Source organism: Watersipora subatra, chromosome 7 (genome assembly GCF_963576615.1).
Source record: "Watersipora subatra chromosome 7, tzWatSuba1.1, whole genome shotgun sequence".
Lineage (NCBI taxonomy): Eukaryota > Metazoa > Bryozoa > Gymnolaemata > Cheilostomatida > Watersiporidae > Watersipora > Watersipora subatra.
In genome coordinates, this window is record NC_088714.1 from 7,575,235 (window position 1) to 7,584,473 (window position 9,239).

Genomic DNA, 9,239 nt, shown 5'->3' on the forward strand with positions numbered 1-9,239 from the left:
AACTACCAATAGTACAGCTCGTTTGGCAATGTGTTTCTGTATGGCCAAGTGCTGCATGATGCGGCTTTAGCAAGCTTTTGTACAAATTGTTTCCTATTACTGATTAATTAGTAAATTATCTTATTACATCTATACCTGATTGAAAAAAGCTATTATTTGCATATGTTGAGCAAATAAGAATGCATTTACAACTTGAGCATAGTTTTGCTTTGCAAAAACTTGTTTTATGAAATCTTCTTACTGATGACCAGTAATTTCAGAAGCAATACAGCCATAAATGGTTACTAACTTCAGATCTATAGACTGAGCAACTTTATTGAGCAATAGTACTAATGAGAGTAATTATGTTCATCAGATTAATTAACATGTAAACTAATAATATTCATAAATCATCCGACTAGAGTTTTGTGCTTACCTCACAGTAATTTCAAAATGGACGAAAAGTGGTCCCTCTCACTCGACAACTCGTTTGTAATATTTTTGGGGGCATGAACTAACATAAAAACTTATGCTGACAAACTTGCTATAAAAATATTGTTAATAAACAATTGGGGTGTAAAGTTATAACCATTTATACACTCTTTTAGAAATTAAGTTTCACGAAACACTTATGTCGCGGTAGAGAGATCCATTTGGTAGTAAAGGAGTTGAAGTTATCAGCAGGTAGATCATATGGGTTGTGGTGACAGAAAACATGGTTAAGTCGCAAATCACGAAGTTGAGTTATTCGACTTTGAAGTTGCACCAACTGAACTTATAATATTGGTAACAAATTTTGTAACCTGTAGGTCTGGACCAATCAAATAATGATCTTTCTGAATCTGAAGTCAGTTTAGCCAATAAAAGTATTTTACCATCGAAAAAAAACTTAAAACCGTTGCTATGCTAAACAAGAAGTACTGAAAAATGGTGTCCGCTAAAAATAATTGTTTCTTTTTTGCCGATTTTAAAGGTAACTTTGACATTTTGGACGCTTGTAATGAGTACTTTGGTATTCTAACTGATGTCAAAAGCAGTGAAAGTAAAGGGAGTTGTGGTGATATTTTCCTAACGATTCTTACAAGATTACTACAATATTTAATAATAAGAATAATTATTCAATTTTTATAAAATTATAATCAGATTTAGTTATGAGAATAATTATTCGAGTTTGCAAGGTCGAAGTATATAGTGACCGATGGTGTGCAATATGTTACTGTTGTTAATTTTCTAAAGATTTGGTTGATGATTTGGGTGTGCCCAATATCGCGATACAATCAAGCTGTTTTTAATATTTGCAAAAATAAGTAATACACTTTCTTATAAATATACAGCTATTTCTTTGACAACCAGCTAAAATCTGTTTAGATTTTTAAATTCAGCATAGTTTTTTGGATCCAAGTACAGAAATCTAGATAAATATCACAATGTCTTGATATTGGTTGCTATGTCGTTTTGAAATGTAAACAAAACTTTACATTGGTTTTCGTTTCTCAAACTTTAATACCAGTTTTCTTGGAACTATGTTTTTGCACTAATGGTAAACGTGCTTCAGTTTTTTGACCATATAATCTGCTGCAATTAGGCTAGAATCAAAATTGTGTTTGCTAAATCTTGTAATCCCGGCTTACCATGAATTCTGTGATCATGACACATATTAATAGTTAATGCACTGTTTGGAACTTATAGTGCTATTGTAAAACTACAATAAAAAATATGTCATCACTAACAGAAATTAACTACCAGTTTTGATTTTGTATAGGTGTCTTGTTTTCTATTACAGATGTTAATGTGTTTGCAGGACAAAATGAAGCAACTGCAAGAGGTTTATTATAGAATTTATTTCAAATTATGTTCTTATGATAGAACTTTCCGTAACAAACTTTCATTTGGCTAATACTTGTATCCATTTTTGACTAAAATAAGTCGAACCAATTTGTTTCACTCCTACTACCTGCCCTAAATTGGTGCAAATGGTCATCAGAAATGTGCTTTCTTTGCGCTGCTAAAATGGCCCATTAAATGTACTTTAATTTGATGAAAACTCAAATATTGGTTAATTATTGGCCTTTCCAAAATACCGTAAAATACTCATCTGATTTGCATGTACGACTTAGCTGCCCAAGTTGTCAATGCATGGTACTGGAGCTTGTTATCATTTTGCTTGTTGAAGGTTGACTTGCAACAAAATTTCATTACGGTTATTTGGTATCAAAAGATTCACCATGGCTTACTCTGCTGTGTTGTGTGTGCAAAATATGGAGAACTGTGATTACAAGCTCTTAAAAGCTAAAAAAGAAACAGTTAATCTCCGCGATCCCGAAACCGCCGTAGATTGGAATCAATTCATTTCTCTGACATAGTAAAATGATTTGGTTATTGTTTTGACACATGATCTTCTCACATGAATTGTAAGTTCCGTAAAAGGCTCAATATAAAACTTCTTGTCGCACTAATTTATGACATAAACTTTGGGTTTCGCCAAAGAGCTCTTACCAAATATAGATGCTCGCTAGTTTACAATTTTGTTTTGGGTTGATCTAATCGTCTAGTCGCAATCTGATCATGTGACCCATGCTTCCTGCCAAACAGCGCGCATACTTTCTGCAGCATTTTTTGACTATCACAGGTGACCAACAGGCTTGTCATGCTTATCAGATGATGATATGCATTCCTTCGAGCTAAGGTTAAAAATTAAACCATTTTTACGGTAGGTTTTGAGATATCAGTGCTCAAAGTGACATCAATACAGTGATGAGGAAACAGATGCTTGAGGACAATAGACATCGTTTCATTGAATGCGTAAAGTGTAATTGTGAAAATATTTGAATGAATGAGGTTGCATGAAAGTGTAAACAGAAGCCATCTTGTTGAGCTACGTTCCATTTGACCCATGTTTGGAACGGGATTCTAATCTTCGGCAATTTCGTGATGGCGGCGATTAACTTTTCGCTTTTGAGCTTTTAAGAGCATGTTATCACATTTCTACATATATTGCACATGCAACACAACAGAGTAAGACATGGTGAATCTTTTGATACCAAATAACTGTAGTGTGAATTTTGTTGCAAGTCAACCTTTAAGCATTAGTAATCTTTTAGAAAAATGACAAGATTTTCTTTTGGAAACATACCTTTCAAGCAACAACGGTATGCGAGTGCCACTGTACGTAATTTTGATTAATATTCTTAAACTTCATAATCATTCTTAGTATTGACTAAGTATTATTGCATGTTTATAGTTGTCATGTTCTTGCATTCTGGTTGCCTGTCCACTGATGATAGCACTTGTACAGACTATATGTAAGCATAGTGTCTGGGATAGGAACTGAAACTCACAGTTAAAACCTATGGTGACCAGCTCTAAACTTTACTTTGCAATAATATCTAAAGGCCAAGTCCAGATCAGGGTCAGACTACTGACTATCAATTTTACGAATGAGTAATTGCTTTTGAAATACCACTTCAATATTTGAAGTCCTTTTTTTTTAATAGAATATGAATAAGTTTTTACATTGCTTAACTCGCGTTCTTCTATTGCCTACAAATCACAATGGTGACAAATATCAAAGCTGGGATTGAGAGTCATAAGCTAAAATATCAGATGCACTTCTGCTTGCTCAGTTTTTTCCTTTTTTTGCAGCAAGCAATGAGCTTTCAATTGATTAGCTATGAAAAGAGTTTAATTTAAATCGGAAAATCATTCATTCAAAAAATGTGATATTTCTATTTTGTTATTACTAATTGCAGGGTGTTGCTATAACATGTTCTGCATCCACTCTGGTGCTAGACAAGTTATCTAAAGAATTGGCGATTCAAGGTTACAAAAGCTTACATATTTGGGGAGGTTTCTGGTCAGAGGAGAGCGGACAAAGGAACTTAGTGAAGGTAAATTAGAGTGTCAAAACACCAAAATATTGAGTGACATAGAATGAACCTTGGTGAAAAACAATATTTTTTTAGATGTATTTTACAAATATTGAGATGAAAAATTTTGTGCTAGTCCGAAAATTTCAATAATATGTATTTGGACGATGTATCTAATAGTATGCAACAAGCTATAGCTTTTTTTAATTCTGAATGACACTCGTATTGCTTAACTTGCATTTTTGTACCATTTACAATCTCTGTTTGTGAGAAATGTACCTTTTGTTCCAAATCCTGTTCGGCCTGTCATAGCTGTTTTTTGCAGTCACCATTCAATTTTCGGGATTAATGGGGACCAGGGTCTTTTGTGGACAGTGAAAACCCACAAAATAAAAAGTAATGTTTTTAAGTATATACATTAATAAGCCAAACTTTAAGGCCAAAACACTTGCATTGTTTCATAAGCATAATGTATTTGTTTCCTATGTGAAAAGTAAACTTAAGTTCCTTTCATTGACTTTTAGGTCATATTCTAACTTAAATCCAAGTATTTTAACTCAAATTATGAATTTTTTGTAGTATGGGCATAGGTCAGATTTTTATCTGGTTGGAATAGCTGTACAGCAAATTTTGCTATAATGTACATGTATACCTATTATAACGCAAATTCCTCTCAATGTAAATAATTTATGTAAAGCTTTTGTTTGACCAACATAAGTAATGCCATATAGGGTAAAGTGTCAAGTTGGTGAAAGTTCCCAAAATTATTAACAAAATTTTCATAGTTGTCCTTAAAAATATCGCTTACATTCTTGCCAAACTTGAGCAATGATGAGATGCATAGGGTTCGCTATTATAGATACCAATACATTGTTAAACTAGTTTGTCATTAGAGATTGTCATTTTTGTCAAAAATATGTAAAATGATTCGCCTCGCAAGAAATCAGAAATATTTGAAGGGGATCTATCAGTGAAAGCTTTGGAGTGTTAATACAGACGGTTTCCTACTTACGAACATTCGAGTTACACACAACGGTACATACGAACAGGTCTGCGCGTATATTCATCGATAATACCGACGGTATTACCGACTTATTAGCGGCAGAAAGAGGCGCTACATTGAAGCATCACCCAGCATCCACCTTCCTCTGGCCAGTTCGTTGCAGGGCATTAGTGTGTGAACGTATCTCCAGTGCGTAAAGAACTTTTTTATTTTTCCTGTATGTATTGTAAAGGAGTTTGCCGACCTTTACTTGGCACGATCTAGACTAATAAATAAAAAGAAGAGAGTGTGTGTAGTTTCATTCAGCTTTTTTATTAGCGAAGGAAATTTCACTATTCGAGGAGCGTACATCTATCTGCTCTGCTCAAATAAATGAGAGCGCTCCGTTATATTCAGTAATATCAACTGTTCCGTCCTAACGGCAAACGGTGAGAACACCGGCTAACAAAGTGAATAAATAGGATCGCTAGCGAGTTGGTATGACAACAATAAAAGTGACAATAAATGATAGTGTTATAACATGATATCAGATATAACAATAGCATAACGAGTGAAACAACGGTATAATAAAAGGACGACACATAAAAAAGGACAACAAAGATAAGTTCTAGCATAACGATTAAAACAAGGATATAATAAAAAAGGACAACACATACGATCAATAAGAAATGCTGTGTCATGGCCCGGCGTCCACCACAGTATTCTCTCCATTTTATTAAAAAGTTTTTTCAGTACAAACCAATTTACAGGTTACTTATACAAGCCTTAAACATACTAATATAAACCTTCAATATACTTATATACATGTAGGCCTTAAGCATAAGGTATAATACAAAATATAGCACTGAAGCAACTTACGACCAAATTCACTGTACAAACAATTGTTCGGAACGTAACTCGTTCGTAGGTTGGAGACCGTCTGTATACCAAGCTGAATGTCATGATATCTAGTCTCATCAAAATCTATCTTGCTCCCAAGCTCTTCCCGACGATGGATAAATGATAAGTCATACAGACACTGATTTTACTTTGTTAGCTAGCCGCAACAAGTATCAGCCGGTCTTTTGTGGCATTTATTCACCTCACCTTCTGTTTGATCTCCAAATTCATGTTTACTACCTTCAAAACTGAATGTTCTTTAATTGTCAAATCAGTTGATATGAGCATCAGAGTTAAATTTTTTGCTGACCTAGAATTTATTTTGGTCATCTCAAATAGTCTACGAAGATGAACTGTTATAAACGAGTGCATTTGCACAGACATGCTAATGGCAAAGAGTAGCTTTATCATATAAGCAGAGACTAAATGTTGTAAACAAAAGCTGAAAATCTGTTTTAATAGAAACTTCTAAACTATTTAAAGAATTTCAATAATGTCTATATAATTAATGATTAATGTATAATCCTAAATATTTAGGATTTGTTTGGAGTGCACGAGAGGACAACTCTGCTTTGCAGAGTAACCTGGCAGTAACCCTATGCTTAATTTGTACATGTATGCATTGCAGTGAAAGGCATATTCATACACACCAACCTTACAGTGTTAAAGGCCAACTGAATGAAAAGGGACTTTTATACAATTCATAGTCAATCTGTGCATGGAAAAAATTGACCGTGTAGACAGTTAGGAATTTTACTCAGCTCAAGATTTTGAATCAACTTGGCTTGTACCAACAAATACCCTGGCAGTGTAGAGTGCTGTAAAAGATTATCAGTTGCAATAATTATGCATTCAAATATTGCAAATTATTACAAGGTTAATTAGCATAGTTTTTGTAGTGTCAGTCTAGCAAGGTAAATGTTGCATGTTCAAATCCAGTGGGATGCAATATTTTTCCATTATCCAACGGTGGCTTTATATGGACAGACACGGTTCTCATCACAGTACAGGCTGAATGTGTAAAATTTTGTAGATTTTGGTGCATTTTGCTTAAAAATAAGAGGAATTGTAACGCTGTAATTATTAGTTTGTAAAATAAAGCTTTTCTTAACCCAACTATTCATTACATTTTATATTTAAAAGATACCATTCTTACCTAATAGTTTGACAAAAAAGCTTTAGCTTAAAAGAAAGCATTAATGATAATTTTTGTTGTTTTTTACTTTTATTGAGTTAACTTGTGTTAACAACATCGAAACAAGAATTTTTTAAGGCTTACTAGGTTAATTTTTTTTAGGCATAACATCAACATAGTGAGAACTGCAATCTCTTTAGGGCAAACATAATTATGCAGAGTTTCAGTAGGAAAGCATCTTCTGTGTGACCTACATTTAGTACAGCCACCAATATAGCTAGCTGCAAAAGCCTACTCTTCAAGTTTCTGGCCAATCTCCTAAGCGTTCTAAAACAACATGATGGAGCACACTTTTTAGTCAGTATTGTTTTAAAGCTGGTTTGATATCTTGGGAAAGTCTGTAAAATGAGTAGTGTTCAACATTCTCCTAATTTTTAACTATACTAACAGGTTAATAACTGGTTTCTTTGCAGGTAGAGCAGCATATTTACCAGTGGAGGCAAAGTGGTCTAGATTACCTAACCTTCAAACAACAAGTTGATGTTCAATTTCCAAAAAGGCATCAAGTGACTGGAATGACATCCAACCTTAAAGTTCTTTCTGTAGCTGGGCGTGTCTACAATCAACAAAGTTCTCTTGCGAATCGCTTCTAAGATCTCTAGCTAAAATCATATTTTAAACGTTGTGCAGAGCCATTAGTTACAGCTACCACAACTTCACACATTATACTCGAGGTGCCAGGAGATGGTCGCACAATTTGCAAGACAATTATAGAGCTCAGTGTTTTGAAGCTCTACAGTTTTATTTGACAGAAATAAAATAGTCCACTTTTGTTGATAAATGTTTTATGGTATTCTTGTGAATGCTTTGATTTTTAATCTTTTGGTAATGTAACAGCTGTTTGGCCTGCTTTTGATAGGTTGCTCCATTTGCACTAAAGACTTTTAGATTTATACAAACTCATTGTGTTTTAAGAATATTTTATTTGTCACCGTTGCACTCACTTGAGCAATTTGTTTGACGTACTTATATTGAGCTTTCCTTTTCTGTAAACTCAACTCCTTGACGGGGTTGCTTAAAGAGTCAATTTTTTTCCTTTTGAGTAAGTTCGGGCTTTTTTAAAGAAATATGCTGACCAATGTTGATAAATGCGAGTTAGATATACATGCATGCAATCTGCACAGTGTGTTCAATGTTACTGCATGGTTTCATCGAAAGCTCTCATCTGAAACCTTTTATAATCCAAAGGGCCCCACATATGCTATATTTCCCAGTTTTGCCTCAGTAGCAATGAATTGACTAAATCAAATTTTATAAGTAATAAATGTTGCCACAGGTATGCAAATCTCCCATGTTTGACATTTATGTTTTAAAAATTGGGTGTCTCTGACTCTACCAGGCATATTTGGCAGCATGAATATATGCACTGTTTTAATTAATATACGTTTTAAAAATTTTCTATTTGACAACTAGGATGGTTTCAATACCAATTACTTGATGTCAATACCATCCTAGCGTTTATTGCAACTTATTACACCTTTTTTTAAATGGACAAAGTGCTTGTTTTTGCCATGCATGCACACTAACAAGGTATTAAGGGAAAGCATAAGTTTTCAATTTTATGAATAATACGTATGATAAACTTTAGATCAAAGCACACACAGATGTGCCTGAAAATCGGTTTTCTTAGGTTCTGTTGGCAAAATCCCTGAAATGGGGTTTCAGGGATTAGTTTGCCTTTTTAACCAATTGATAGAAAATTAAATGATGCAATAAAGGTTCATTACAAGTAAAAAGAACCAAACTAAATATCATAGTTAGCTAAATTTATATAAAAAGAAGAAGTAGAGCTTGGAACTAGGACTATCTAATTCAAGATATAAAAACATAATAGGAGGCCCTGAATTTAATGAGAAGATAACTTCTCTTGCAAAAGAGAAGACAACTCAGAATTTTGTATAAAAATTTTCAAATTTTACGCTAATGGGAGGTCCTCCATTTCAAACTACAGAGCCTCCTAACCTGCAAAATTTTCCAAAATGTTGAACTCTCTGGCAAAATTTATGCAAAATGCAAAATAGATACGTATGCGATCAGCATGACGAGTAGAGTTGTTTAAGCATGTTTCTAGCGAAGCCTCCTATCAGAAGCCTCCTATTATCCGAAAGCCCTATATCGTGGATATATTTTTCAAAGTGGCCTCCTATTCAATCTAATTTGACTATATATATATATATATATATATATATATATATATGTCTCTCCGCCTTATAGAGCGGTCTTTCCTTTTATCGTCGTACCAATTTCGGTCGTAAGGTGCGAACTAGTAATATGAGTAGTGACAGTAAATAAAATATAGAGCGGTCTTTCTTTTTAC

General features: G+C 33.8%; 1 long non-coding RNA gene across 1 annotated transcript; it reads left to right on the plus strand.

The window, feature by feature from the left end:
• The first annotated feature begins 3,756 nt into the window (after positions 1 to 3,756).
• Positions 3,757 to 8,043, plus strand: LOC137399980 (uncharacterized). Its single transcript, XR_010979197.1, has 2 exons — positions 3,757 to 3,866; positions 7,336 to 8,043. It is a non-coding gene; the product is annotated as an uncharacterized lncRNA (long non-coding RNA).
• Positions 8,044 to 9,239: the final 1,196 nt, after the last annotated feature.